This window comes from Zingiber officinale, chromosome 4A (assembly GCF_018446385.1).
Source record: "Zingiber officinale cultivar Zhangliang chromosome 4A, Zo_v1.1, whole genome shotgun sequence".
Lineage (NCBI taxonomy): Eukaryota > Viridiplantae > Streptophyta > Magnoliopsida > Zingiberales > Zingiberaceae > Zingiber > Zingiber officinale.
In genome coordinates, this window is record NC_055992.1 from 135123244 (window position 1) to 135137843 (window position 14600).

General features: G+C 40.2%; 1 pseudogene; it reads right to left on the minus strand.

Moving 5' to 3' along the window:
- Nucleotides 1-2148: 2148 nt before the first annotated feature.
- Nucleotides 2149-14600, minus strand: part of LOC121972819 — a 52183-nt pseudogene continuing 39731 nt past the window's right edge.

Here is a 14600-nt window from a genome sequence, read left to right on the forward strand (position 1 = left end):
AAGCTAAAAGGTTCAGCCAATTGATATTTGTCAACAAGCAAAAATATCAAGTTGTGCGTAACACTTTGCTGTGAGACAACAAAGAAGTAATCAAAAATTATATACGTAGACAGTTTCTCTAATTTAATCCTAGACCACTAAAAGAAGTAAATAAAATTATATACGTAGTCGAATGAACAAGTCACGTTCTTGCATTAAAGAAAATGTTATCTTTCACATAATCAAATAAAACAGATGCAATGTGTTGACGATTGCTGCTCACGAAACTTAGAAGCAAGGAAAGGCCTAGTCAAAAGAGAGAGCAAGGAGTCACGATCAGAGAGCACCAAACCAGACGAAAGCTTATTGTGCGCATTCTGAAATGCATTTGATATCTTAGGTAGTTCAACCCAGCGGACTGTTCTAGCAGCATTTTCCATTCACTCGAAAGGATCCTCTATCTGTAAAGTTGAAAGATTATCAACTAGCTATAGACTGCAAGTAATCATTCCAAGAAATTTCAGTAGAAACATCAACAATCTTACAATCAGGGGCAGCGATCTACAAAAACGATGGCTTTTTTGTCATCCTTCATATGTCGAGATGCTATAATCTGATCCAGAAGTTCTAATATCTGAAAACTGCACATACAGATTAAATCTTGATCAATATCCCAACAGCCTCTTTCTATCATAGCCTACTTTATATAAATTCAAGATAAGAAAATCGAGACTTGCTCAGTCTAAAACGCTAAATGTTGTACAATTTGGTAACTAGCCATGAATCTAAAAGATCGCACCTTGTCGAAAAAGGATAGCAAAAGTTGAGCAAGAGAGCTTTGGTTTATGATTCTGCTAGATCTGAACCTCTGTATATTTGTGGAACATACATCCTCAAAAGGACTCCTAGAGAAGTTACTCCATCCTGCAGCAACAAACAATAGAAAATACACATACACTAAGGAAAGGCCTATATCATAATTATAGACACGCAGGCATGCAAAAAAGATGTAAGATATAAAGATGTTTCAAGGCTCTAGAAGATATATACCTCGATCAGAAATTCTTTCTTCATTAATTATTGCTCGCAGTGGTGGGAAAATTGGTGGTTCACAGGTCTGCTAAAGAAAAAGTAAAACAACACGAAGGATTCTAGAAAAGAATTTGATAGTTGATATTGCATCAAGAAATGAGCAGAAAAGAATCACAAACTCACAACTTTACCTAAAAATGGAAGATAACCAACAAACAAAGGGCATAGGAACTTAAACTCCCGGACTTTGGATCATTAATATCTTGTGCTTTAGCCCACTCCTTCAGCTGAGAAAAGGAATGGAATAACATCACAAAGGAATCTAATAACACTTTAAAAAATGCTTACAACAAATGCTAACCATTAAAACCATGTCACGGAAACGGTCATCTATTTCAGATAGCCATTTAAGAACGTTGGACTTCATTACACCAAGATGAATATTATTAACGGAGACATCAAAAGAAATATTAAGCTACCTGCTAATGTATTTAAGCAGAGGAACTCTTGCATTTGGAATGTACTCAACAAAACTAGCAAGACCTGAAACAGAGATAGGAAATAGAAATCACTCACATTTTTATCATCTGTTGAAGATTCCAGATAGATACTATAGATAGTATTAAAAATTTTCTATTTGTAGATTTTGTTGTGCTTTTTTAAAATTTCAAAATAGGTCGACAATTGTTTAAAGTATACCACCATATAAATAATGATTTATTACAATTGTATAAATTATTTCTTTGTGGGAATCTAACTTTGCATGCTTTTCATTTAGTATCATATACAAGAAGAATCAACAATGTCATGTTCATTACCTTACTCGACAGATTGAAGATATTGTGACTTATTTGAAAATTAGTAGAGAGGCCATGATAAATTTCAGCAGACACCTAGATTATGAATGACAGATATTTTATTTCGTTCTCTTAAGCATTTGGGCGAACAATTGGTCTACACACAACAATCATCATCAGTCAATTAAACTGCCTGAGTTGGTTCTCCAAAAAGTTAGGAAATACTAAATATTTCATTCTTCAAAAAGCATAACCATGATTCGTTTATCCAAATTCAATAGTTTTGGAGATCATAAAAATAGATAACTGCAAACAGACAAGGAAAAAAAAAACACGGACCTGAAACAGGGATGATGTTGAAGGGTTGTTAGAGGACTTTCAGCAAGTCCTCGGTGCCGCTGAAGGTAAAGGCACCTCCATCCTCCAAGTTGAGCACTTTGACAACTCCATCTTCTACCAGCAACGCATAGCACCAAGATCGGACGCCTATGCCCATGAGCTCGTTTGACAGATCCAACTCCACCCCGAGTGCCAGGGTGAACTCCCTATTTCCGTCGGAGAGTAGCAAAACCTCGTCCTTAATGTTGAGATCCTTTTTCCAGGCATGCATCACGAAAGCGTCGTTGACCGAGATGCAGGCAATGGTGTCCACGCCTTTGGCATGCAACTCCCCAGCCTTTTCCACAAATCTAGGGAGGTGCTTCTGCGAGCACGTCGGCGTAAAGGCACCGGGACGACGAATAAGATGGCTTTCTTTCCCTTGGTGAGATCAGAAATGGTGATGGTCTAGAGCTCCCCATCGGAGTCGAAGTAGGAGAGGTTGGCGTCAGGAAGATTGTCTCTGACGGAGATAGTGGTTACGACGGCAGGGGCGGAGGCGGAAGAGGCGGGGGAAGAGGGAGGACCTATGAGTGTGCAGTCAGAGGTGTAGAGTGGTAGTGGAAATGGAGCTGTGGAAGCGGGCGGCAGAAGGGAGGAGGCGGGGCAAAGAAGGGGCGATGGGTTTAGGGCTTGGATCGAGAAGGTAAAGGGGTGGAATATGGCGGCAAAAAAATTTCGGGGAGAGGGAAAGAAAAAATGTCGCGACAAAAAATGACGAAGAGGAAAAAGCAGCGAAAGAAAAAAACAACGGCATTCAACAACACTTAATAGACAATAGTTTTTAAAAACTATTGTCATAATCCCAAAAAAAAGTGCACATAGACAACCGTTTTAAAAAACTGTTGTCGTAGCCTTTAGAAACCGTTGTCGTAACCCCATAAAAACATAAATAGACAACGATTTTTAAAAACCGTTGTCATAGGCCAAAAAAATTGTTAAAAGACAACGGTTTTTATTAAAACCGTTGTTAAAAGGCAAAAAAACAACGATTTGGTATAAAACCATTGTCGTTTGAGTGTTGTTGAATGAGGTTTTTCTTGTAGTGGAGGCACTAGGTCTTCTTAGGTATTGGATCATCAACTACTTCTAGACAAAACCTTTTAAAGAAATTGAATATTTAATTTCCTTTCTGAAAATCCTAGGTTAACTAGTCAAGTATATATCAAGCCTAAGTTCTTATCTATCCTAATCTAAGCATGCATAAGAGAAAAACAGTAAACCAAGCATCAATCAGGTTTATTTATAAAGATGGTCTTTCTATTAGCTCCACCTAAATCATAGTCTCGATAAGGTCTATCAAGGTAATAGATTGGATCCTTGGGAATCCAATATTAATCAAATCTGACTTGATTAATCAAGTTAGACTTGGGGACCCATGCTTGGACTAAGTTATTAGTTGATCGATTCACTAAAGACAAGTAAGAATTGAATCGATTTCTAGCATTGTTTTCAAGTCCTGTTCAATTGTATACGACCCTTTGTTTTTCAAGAATCAGATCAAGATTTTTGGAACCCAAGGTGAACTGTTCTAACGTGTCCTTAAGTTTCTTTACTTGACTTTTCAAATTGGAATTCTCTTATCCTCAAGTTGTTGGACTTGAGTTGAGGTTCCTTCTTAAATTTGCTCAGTTAAAGAACTCGAGTTAGTCACTTCCTTAAGGACTCTTATCTCCTTTTAGAGTGACTTGACTCGGAGATTGGATTTAGCCAATTTTCTTAATAAGTATTCAAATAAATTTTGTAATTCATCTATTTGAGTACCAGCAAACAGAGAAACTACAAAGTGGTTTGGCCCTTCAGAAACGGATACGGATTCATGGATTCTTTCAAACTCGATTTTTGATTCCACATCGGTTTTAGACTCAAACTCGGTTTCAACAATATACGCTTGTGCTAGTAGAGCAACGAAGTTTGCTCGCTCGTGTTCTTCTTCGTCCGACTCTTCTGATGACTCAGACCATGTTGCCTTCAACACCTTCCTTTTCCTTGCTTCTGATTGGACAATCAGGCTTGTAGTGCCCCTTCTTGTTGCAGCCGTAGCAGGTAACTCCAGACTTGGCTTTCGTATACAATTGAGTCACCTTCTTCTTCTTAAGTGCTTTTTGAACTAGTTTGACTAGTTTCGTGGTGATTTCATTTTCTTCTGAGTCCGATTCATTTTTGAATTCAGGTTCGGTCGGGCCTTAGGCTTTGACTTCTTGTTCACAAGTTTCCTTGCAAGTAGTGCAATACCTTTCTCGACCCGAGTACTATTAATTTGTTCATGAAGTTCAAATTTGAAAAATAACTCATCTAATTTAATTTGTGAAAGATCCTTATACAATTTGTAAGCATCTACCATGGATGCCCACAAAGTGTTCCTTGGAAATGCATTGAGTGCATACCGATGACGTTGTAATTTTTCACCTTTTGTCCAATTGCGTGGAGACCGTTGAGGAGGTCTTGGATGCGTGCATGAAGTTGGCTTGCCGATTCACCTTCCTGTATTTTTATATTATAAAGTTTATTTAATATCAAATCATGTTTGCTTACCTTTGTGTTGGAAGTTTCTTGTGCAGCTCAATCAACTTTTCCCATTAGTCTTTCGCGCTAGAAAATGAGACGACTCGGTTCAGCTCTTCTTTGGTTAGTCTACATTGTAGAGTGCATGCTGCTTTGGCATCTACTTCGATCTTCTTCATTAGATTTGTGTCCCAGTTCTCACATGATACTGGTTTTCCAGTGCCGTCGAGAGGGAGGACAAGGCCTGTTTGGATATTATCCACATCTCGACTTTTGTCTTGAGGTGGTACTCCATTCAACTCTTCCAGTAGCCGAAGTCTTCGTCGAAGAAGAGGGTAGGGCGTGCAGTGTTATACCCTTCTTCATGGGCCATTTATTGAATAAATCTAGCACACAACAAAAACAAGTAGACTTGTCCCAAGACTTGGTCTTGGATTAGCAGTGATGGAGAAAATTAAAATAGTATTTCATTAATTTCGAGAAAAGATAATAAAATAATAAAAAAAATATTATTACAAATTTTGTTAAATGCGATATTTTATCAACACTGACCAATGGTTAAAAAATAAAAATAAATTTTTTTAAAAAATTGGAGGGAAAAAATGAAAGGGGTAAAAGTAAAAAATTGCTCAAACGGTAGTTGTACCGATTTAGAACGACCCAGGTCTAATACCAATTGTAGATTCGTTGCGCTAGAGGGAGAGGGTGAATAGCGCTCATGGCTTTTATGTTCGTTTGAAAACGTTCGAATAAAACGCAATAGAATAAGAATGACAAGACAGAAAGAAATCAATCACGAACATCAAGATTTACTTGGTTCGGAGTTTGTGACGACTCCTAGTCCAAGGCTCACATGTGAGAATGCTTTCGATGGACTAATCAATCGAAAGTTACAAAGAGATTTACAATTGTAGTACAAGTAAATTTTAAATAAAACAATACCGATGACTTAGAAAATAGATCTCCAATGTAGTCGTTATCGAAGCAGCTTTTAGGTGTCAAGAGGCTTTATCGAAGCAGCGCGCAAGTGCAGAAGTCATTCTGAATGTTGTTGTTTAGCCCCTGGTCGAATGCTGCTTATATAGGCTATTCTCGGTGCCTGGAACCCCTCCTGGTGCCTGGACCACGTGTCTTGGCCAATCGACGTGCTCCATGTAGGCTTATGGATGATTTTTTGGGTCCGGGGGACTGGACCGAGTTCGGGCGCTCGGACCGCCTAGGGGCCCACCGCCCACCTTGGGCGAGGCTGGTCCGAGTGTCCAGACTAACTTTTTTAGCGATCCCTTTTTTTCTATAAAACAAAGTTAGTATAGGCAATAAACAATATATATAATATAAATTTGACAGCCTTTGACTGTTCGGTTTTGACTTTGAGTTTCACTGAAACTCTAGGTCAAACCGACGCTTACTGTTCCCTTTTCGGGGGAATGCACCCTCAGTTACTCCTCTCAATAGAGTTTACCTTTTGCCAGATCGGTCCTCCATGATCATCTGGACTTTTGTTCAGCGTCCGAGACTTCAAGTCTTCATACTGAAAGTCCACTTCACGATCCGTCCAGACTTCCACTTGATCCACGACTACTAGGATTTTCACCTAGAGTCCCCGACTCTAGGATTTCGCCTAAAATGCTTGACCTGCCAAGAGTTCGCTTTGCCTAATCACAGTTAGGACTTTACACCACCTAGGGTTACCTCTCCTAAGACCTAGGGTTATCTTCCCTTAGGGTTTTCTACCTGCCTAGGATCCACTAGGACTTTTGTCTATGAACACTTAGGACTTTCCTACAAGCTCATTCAACCTTGTTAGACAACAAGTAACCTTAAGTTTGGACCCTTTGCCATAATAAAAATTTAGGTTCGATCGTCTAGTGCTCCATGCTACCAACATAGGTGAGGATGCGTTCCCCGTTGAGGGAACAATAGGCGTCGGTTAGACTTAGGTTTTTTGAAAAATCTAAAAGTTAGAACTGGACAGTTCGAAGACTGTCAAATAATTTATCATTTATATTTTATTGTGCTAACTTTGGTTTGTATGATATGTTTGATATTTTTGACTAGCGTATTTTGCAGGGAGAGAAAAGAATATAAAAGGCTCGGATGGACAGTGTTCAAGGCATCTCCGGAGCTGTTGGAGGGGCCTCAGGAGGCTTGGTTGAAAGCCCGCGTGGAGAGGCTCGAAGGCGCCCTCCAAGAGTCTGAAAGCGACTTGGAGCTGGGATGGAAGGCGCCTTCGAATAGATGAAGTTAGCAGAAAGCGGAGCTTATCGACACTACGGATTTGAGGATAGAAATCTGAGTTAAAGGCATCTTCAATGGGGTTGAAGGTGCCTTCAACAGTCCATAAATGGAGACCACAAGCAGATGCTTCGATACAACTCATCTTCACGATCTTTCTCTTGCGTGCTGCTCTAAAGACGATCCAATGAAATCGTAATGCTGCTCCGACGACCGAAAGCTTTACTTTAAGAATTCCACATTGTCAGTATAATTTTAAATTGCTGTAATTAAGTTTTGCACTTATAATTCTACAATTTGTAATTTTTTTTTAAAATTATAGTGATTTCCCAATGAAAATGATCAAGTATGACAGACCTTGGAGTAAGAGTCGTCATACGCTCCGAACCAAGTAAAACTCGATCTTGTTAGTATTGTTTCTTTTTTCTTTCTTTCCGCTGCATTATTCTCTATTTTTTAAAAAAAAAATTAAAAAAAAACTATTATCTCGAGATGATGATACACTATATCCATGACCTTAATATTTTTTAGTGATGATGACATACTATCTTCATTATCGCTACGTGCTAGGAGGCTGACGATGAAGGATACTAGGATGAACGGAATCATCTTTTACTTTATAAATAATAATAATTTATTATATTTGAATAACTATCCACGCTATTCCAATTAGAGATGGTCTCTAAAATTTTAATTAAATCTTCTCGTCCAAAATCACAAACATTAGCCAATAATATTGTTTCATATTAATTAATTAATTAGATTCTATGCCTTGTATTAATTTTATTTTTTCAATTGATATATGTTATTGCCTATTAGATTTCTTTAATTAATTGTTTTTCTTTCGTTTTTTTTCAACGCAATTTAACTTTTAAAAATACTAATAAAAGAGCAGAGCAAGTAGATACTTAATTAAGCTGATCGATGACAAGAATCATTAATTGCTTACAAATTCATAGTATACGGTAGCATTCAGTTTCCTTTATTACAATCAAATTATTCATATCGAGTGGTTGTGCTGTCGATAATCAAAGTAAATAATTTATCATTGATTTATAGCTAGAGTAGTATGACAAAACTAGCTAGCTAGCCAATAAATGCCCCTCCGGTTTAGGTTCTATTGGAAATGAAACTCATATATGCTTCTAACCGTTCATGTTCATATCCATAAGATATACAGAAAAAGTTATTAACAAAAGACCAAAAAAAAATTATATATTTAAAATTGATGATTGTGATTTATGTAGTAATTATAAATTGGAGATAAGCTAAAGTGCATGTTTTTCAAATGTCAGTATATCATTTATCAAGTATATTGATGTAGTGATATAGGAAGCTCCATCTGGCATATGTCAGGTGTCAAGATAGAGGTTAAAGTCAAGATGATCAACGTTAAGAAGTCAAAGTCAAGATGGTCAACGTCAAAATGTCAAAGGGTCGAATGGAGGAAGACTACAATAGCCGGTTGGGACAGTCAATACCCGATCGGTGCGAGATGTGTCCAAGTGGACCACATGTACAGCGATAATATGACAAGATAATCAGATGATCAATATGGAGCAACAGGACACCAAGAAGACCGGAGAGCTTTTCCGAACATGGAGGTCACGTTACTACACAATCACCATAGAGAAGAGCAACTGAGATAGAGCGGAGGGGTCTCGGCCGAGCGGCTACCCCGCTCGACCAAGCAGCAGGATTGTTGTCGTATCACTTGATATCCTTCTGGGAGATAGTATCGCTGACACGAGACAAGGTCGACAAGCGGATTGTACGACGAAAGCTTCTACTGTCTTATCAGGGATATGCATGCCCTGTTAAGGTATGGTGTTAGAGGTACTTTTCTGACATGTCTCTTTATGGGACATATTGGAGAATGTGCCCATGCCTCGAGGAGTGTGCATATCACCCACTAGGGCTCTATATAAAGGGAGGTCCATCACCAGTGGAGGTACACGTAATTCACTGTTTGCGCCTATATTGTTGTTGCTCCGCTTTCCTTCTACACTTCGGTGACTGACTTAAGCGTCGGATGCCAACGCTAGAGATCCCTTCCCTGGCTTGGCACTGACATTACCTGTTTTGTAGAGCGGAGCGAGATCTACAGTCGGTTAGTGAAGCCGCCACATCCCCAGCTTTCCACCTTCTCGCTTTCGAACAGGATCATTTTGGCGCCGTCTGTGGGAACGTAACTTGCATCCGAACGAGAAGATGGAGGATGCTGGATGATTCACCACAGTGACACTGACGCAAGAGGAGCTCGACATGCTAATATAAGCTCGAGCGGTAAAAATAGTGGAGCAACAATAACACAGGCACTGGCCGAGCGCCAAGCGCAGGAATCCGTAGCATCAGCCGCTGGCTGACCGACTAAACAAGGAGACCAAATGGATTAAATATCCACTCAAGGGAAGAACAAAAAGTCGACCTGCTCATATGGGGAAGTGGCCAATGCGCCGATCCCCTTCTATCGAGCATTGCTTAGGATCCCATCGGAGGAACGGGGCTATTCGGACAAGGATCGAGGGTCTTCCTCAGATGATGAACCCGTACGGGATGCGAGAAAGGGGAAGGCACCAAGGGATGATGATTCACCCGAGCGGATCAATCGACAACTTCTACAAGGGATTCTGAACGACCCTCTGCCTAGACATTACACTCCGCTGACGATCGGGGAATATAACGGAAGCACCGATCCAGATGATCACTTGGCTAAGTTCGATAACGCAGCCATACTTCATCAGTACATTGACAGAGTGAAGTGTAGGATTTTTCTCTCCACTCTCTTCGGATCAACACAACGTTGATTTAAGAGGCTGTCGAACGGATCAATCCACAACTTCAAGGACTTCCGAGTGGCGTTTCTAGACCATTTCACTAGCAGCAGCTGCCACCAGAAGATGAGCGTGAATTTATTCTCGTTGAAGCAAGGGCCTAGGGAAGAATTAAGGGCCTAAATACAACGCTTCAACCAGGTGGTTATGGATATTCCAACGGTCTCCTCAAATGTATTGGTGAACGCCTTCACTCAGGGGCTCACTAAGGGAGATTTCTTTCGATCGCTCGTTCAGAAGTGGTCGAGGTACTTCGACCACTTACAAAGGAAGGCAACAGAATACATAAATATGGAGGAATCCCAAGCGGCTAGAAGAAGGGAGGTGCCGAACGAGCCCACAACAACGCATGCGCAGTGTCCGTCGAGCAGCCATCAGCCTCCAAAGGGGCCTCAATTGAGGGGAGCGCATCCACACAATGAGCCTAGGATGCATGTCGTACAGCATGTGGCGGCCGGCCAGCCAAAGGCTACAAAGGCAAAGTGTGGACTCCAATGTTTTGCTCCTTCAACTAGTCGGCGATGTATAAAACACGAGACTGCTACGACCTAATGTCAATAGTTAGCAAGCCAGCTCCGCGGGGATATCATCGTCGATTACCATCTCCTGATTGGCGACACACGCACCGATCAGCCGGGCGAAGGGAGGAAGAAAGAACGACGACCGAACCACACCCTCATCAATCTTAGAGGAGGAGCCACCATAATCCTGCTCGAGCCTCTATCGAGCGGAGTAGACCTTCGGCTCAAGAGGAGGAGAACAGGAGTAACGTTGCTGGGCGATAAATAGGAATGATCGTTGGTGGGTCGACTGACAATGATTTCAACCGAGTGAGGAAGTTGCATGCTTGGCGACTCGAGATCCATGTCGTTGGCTGTTGTAGCAAGGAGAAGGCCGAAGTACCCGAGATTAGTTTCGACCCAAAAGACTTAGAAGGAGTGGAGATCCCTCATGACAACGTGTTGATTATCTGAGCGGTAATCGCTAACTACATTAGTCACTGAACCTTTGTTGATACAGGGAGCTCAGTGAATATCATATTCAAGAAGGCGTTCGATCAGCTACAAATCGACGGGAGTGATTTGATGCCCGTGACGACTCCACTCTATGGATTAACAGGAAACAAAGTGTTGTCGATCGGCCAAGTCCACCTGGACATCTCGCTAAGGGAGGAGCCGCTAAAGAGGATAAAGACCATAAATTTCATTGTGGTGAATGCACCGTTGACTTACAATGCCATATTGGGCCGACTAGCACTCAATGAGTTTTGAGCGGTGGTGTCCACCTTCTTCCAGAAGATCAAATTCTCGATGGAAGACATGGTGGGTGAAGTCAAAGGCAACCAGCTGGCCGCTCGGCGATTCTATGTCAAGATGGTCAAAGCCAAAGCAAGGGTCACTCGAAAAACCCGAGCTTAGAGGTGAATGCTATCACGAAAAAGCCTCCTATGCTGGTCTATAAAGAAAAGGAAGAGGTTCAAATCCACCCAAGCTGATTAGAGGCAACCACCTTTGTCGCCGCCAACCTGGAGACCAAGAAGAAAGCAAAATTGGTCGCATGCCTCAGACAAAACCATGATGTGTTCTCCTGGTTGACACACGAGCTCTCGAGCATCTCGCTGAAAGTGGCTCAACACGAGCTTCATGTCTGACTGGACGCTCGATCAGTGAAGCAAAAGAAGAGGGACTTCAGCATAAAACAAAACCTAATCATCCGGGCAGAGATAGAAAAATTGCTAGAGGCTAGCCACATCCGAGAAGTTCAATTCCCGAGCTGGCTCACTAATGTCATACTAGTCTCCAAGCCGGTGCGGGTCTACATCGACTTCCATGATTTGAATAAGGTGTGCCCAAAGGAATTCTATCCGCTACCCAGGATAGATCAGATGGTGAACTCTACGTGGGTTGCGAGCTGATCTGTATGCTCGACGCATACCTAGGATACCACCAAGTGCTGCTCGCTCGGGAGGATCAAGAGAATGTCAACTTCATCACGGCCGATGGAACGTATTGCTACAATGTTATGCCATTCGGAATGAAGAACACTGGCGCCACCTACTAGAGGCTGATGAATAAAGTGTTTCATTGATAGATCGGCCGTAACATGGAAGTATATGTCGATGCCATATTAATAAAATCTCTCTGAGCTGCTGATCGTTGTGCAGATATCGAAGAAACATGCCGAACCTTAAGGGCATATGAGATAAAGCTAAACCTGAGCAAATGTTTGTTCGGCACGAAGAGTGGCTACTTCCTTGGATACATCGTCACCGAACAGGGCATCGAGGTGAATCCGAGCAAGATGAAGGCGCTACAAGACATGCTCCCACCCTATAATGACCCGCCTTCTACTGGCTAGGCTGTAAGTGTTGGTTGCTACTCGGAAAACCTATAGGTTCCACTGTACAAAAATTTTGTACAAAGGTCTGAACCTTTTCCTAGCTACCATGTGTTCTTTTAAATTAAATTTTGGATCGCCTGCGGAACTTAACACGTTTGATCCAAAACTTAATCTATTTGTTCTTTTAGGTTTTGACTTGGATCTCCTGCGGAACTTTACACGTTCAACCCAAGTCTCCTTAAGTTATTAATTCCATTAAATATTAATTTCCATAATTGGTTCCCAGTACTGACGTGGCGAGGCACATGACCTTCTTGGATATGGGAGCAACCACCACCGACTAGACAAAACCTTTTATAGAAAGCTAATATTTAATTTCCTAAAATAACTTTAGGTTAACCAAAGAGAACAATCAAATCACAAGGAAAAGAAAAAATAAAAGAACACGACATCGAAAAAACATATTCGAAATTCTAGAACGTAAGCCTCTTGTATTTGGTATTATTTCCATAAATAACTAGCATGATGCGGAAATAAAAATTACTAGTTATACCTTGTAGAAAAACCTCTTGATCTTCTACCGTATTCCTCTTCTAACCTCGGACGTTGTGTGGGTAACGATCTACCGAGATGAGAAACCACCAACCACCTTCTTCTCCTCCAAGCAAGGTTCGGCCACAAAAGGAAAACTTCACCAAGGAGAAAAACCAAAATACTAACCAAGGTCCAAGAGATGCTAGCTTTCTCTCATTCTTCTTCTTCTTCAAGTAGTATCCGGCCACCACAAGAGCTCCAAGGAAGGGAGAGAGGTTCGGCCACCACAAGAGGAAGAGAGGGAGAGGATGGCCGGCCACACCAAGGAACAAAAGAGGGAGAGAAATAATAGATGTTGTATCTCATGAAGGCACCCTCACCCCTTCTTTTATATTCCTTGGCCTAGGCAAATTAGGAAATTTAATTACAATAAAATTTCCTCAATTTCCTTGACATGATTTTATTGAGAAAAATAAAATAAAATTTCCCAAATTAAAGCCAATGGCCGGCCACATCAATGAAGGAAAAAATTAGACAAGTTTTAATCAACAATTAAAACTTCCTAATTTGTTTCCGGAAATTTTAAAAAATAAAATTTCTCTTTAAAATCTCTTCATGGTTGATAAAAGGAAATTTCTATAATTTTAATTTTATCAACATGTGAATAATTTTTAAAGAGAAAATAAAACATCTCTTTAATCTACAAATAAGGAAAGAGATCTAATCTCTTTCTTTAATCTTTTGTAGATCTTTTACAAGAGAGATATTTTAATTTTAATTCTCTTTAAATTATATCTTCCACATAATAATAAAAATTAAAATTAAATTTCTTTTTTAATTTAATTTGGCCAGCCCTACTATCTTGGGTTCAAGCTAGGGCCGACCACCCAATTTTATACCTAGGTCGGCCCTAGCTTGTTCCCAAGCTAGCTTGGCCGGCCCCTATTGGGTGGGTATAGAAGGTGGGTATAGGTGGGTATAAAACTCTATAAATAAGAGGCTACGATAGGGACCGAGAGGAGGAATTGATTTTGGTCTCCCGATAAAATTAAGCATCCCGTGTTCACCCCGAACACACAACTTAATTTTATCAATGATAATTCATTCCACTAGAGAACTATCATTGAACTACCGCACCAATCCCAAATTACATTTTTGGGCTCCTTCTTATTATGAGTGTGTTAGTCTCCCTGTGTTTAAGATATCAAATGTCCACTAATTAAGTGAGTTACTGACAACTCATTTAATTAATATCTAAGTCCAAGAGTAGTACCACTCAACCTTATTATCATGTCGGACTAAGTCCACCTGCAGGGTTTAACATGACAATCTTTATGAGCTCCTCTTGAGGACATTATCAACCTAGTATCTCTAGGACACAGTTTCCTTCTATAATCAACAACACACACTATAAGTGATACTATTTCCCAACTTATCGGGTTTATTGATTCATCGAACTAAAACTCACCCATTGATAAATTAAAGAAATAAATATAAAACATATGTGCTTGTTATTATATTAGGATTAAGAGCATACACTTCCATAATAACTGAGGTCTTTGTTCCTTTATAAAGTCAGTATAAAAGAAACGACCTCTAATGGTCCTACTCAATACACTCTGAGTGTACTAGTGTAATTATATAGTCAAGATAAACTAATACCTAATTACACTACGACCTTCTAATGGTTTGTTCCTTTCCATTTTGGTCGTGAGCTTCTGTTTATAATTTATAAGGTACTGATAACATTATCTTCTGCATATGACACCACATGCTATGTTATCTACAATATAAATTAATTGAACAACTACAAATAAATGTAGATAAATTGACCAAATGTGATTCTTTATTTAACATGAATGTTTACAAAGCTTAGGCTTTCAGTATACACTCCAACAATCTCCCACTTATACTAATGACTAAGCTGCCATATCTTCTACCATACATCTGATTCCCATTCCCTCCA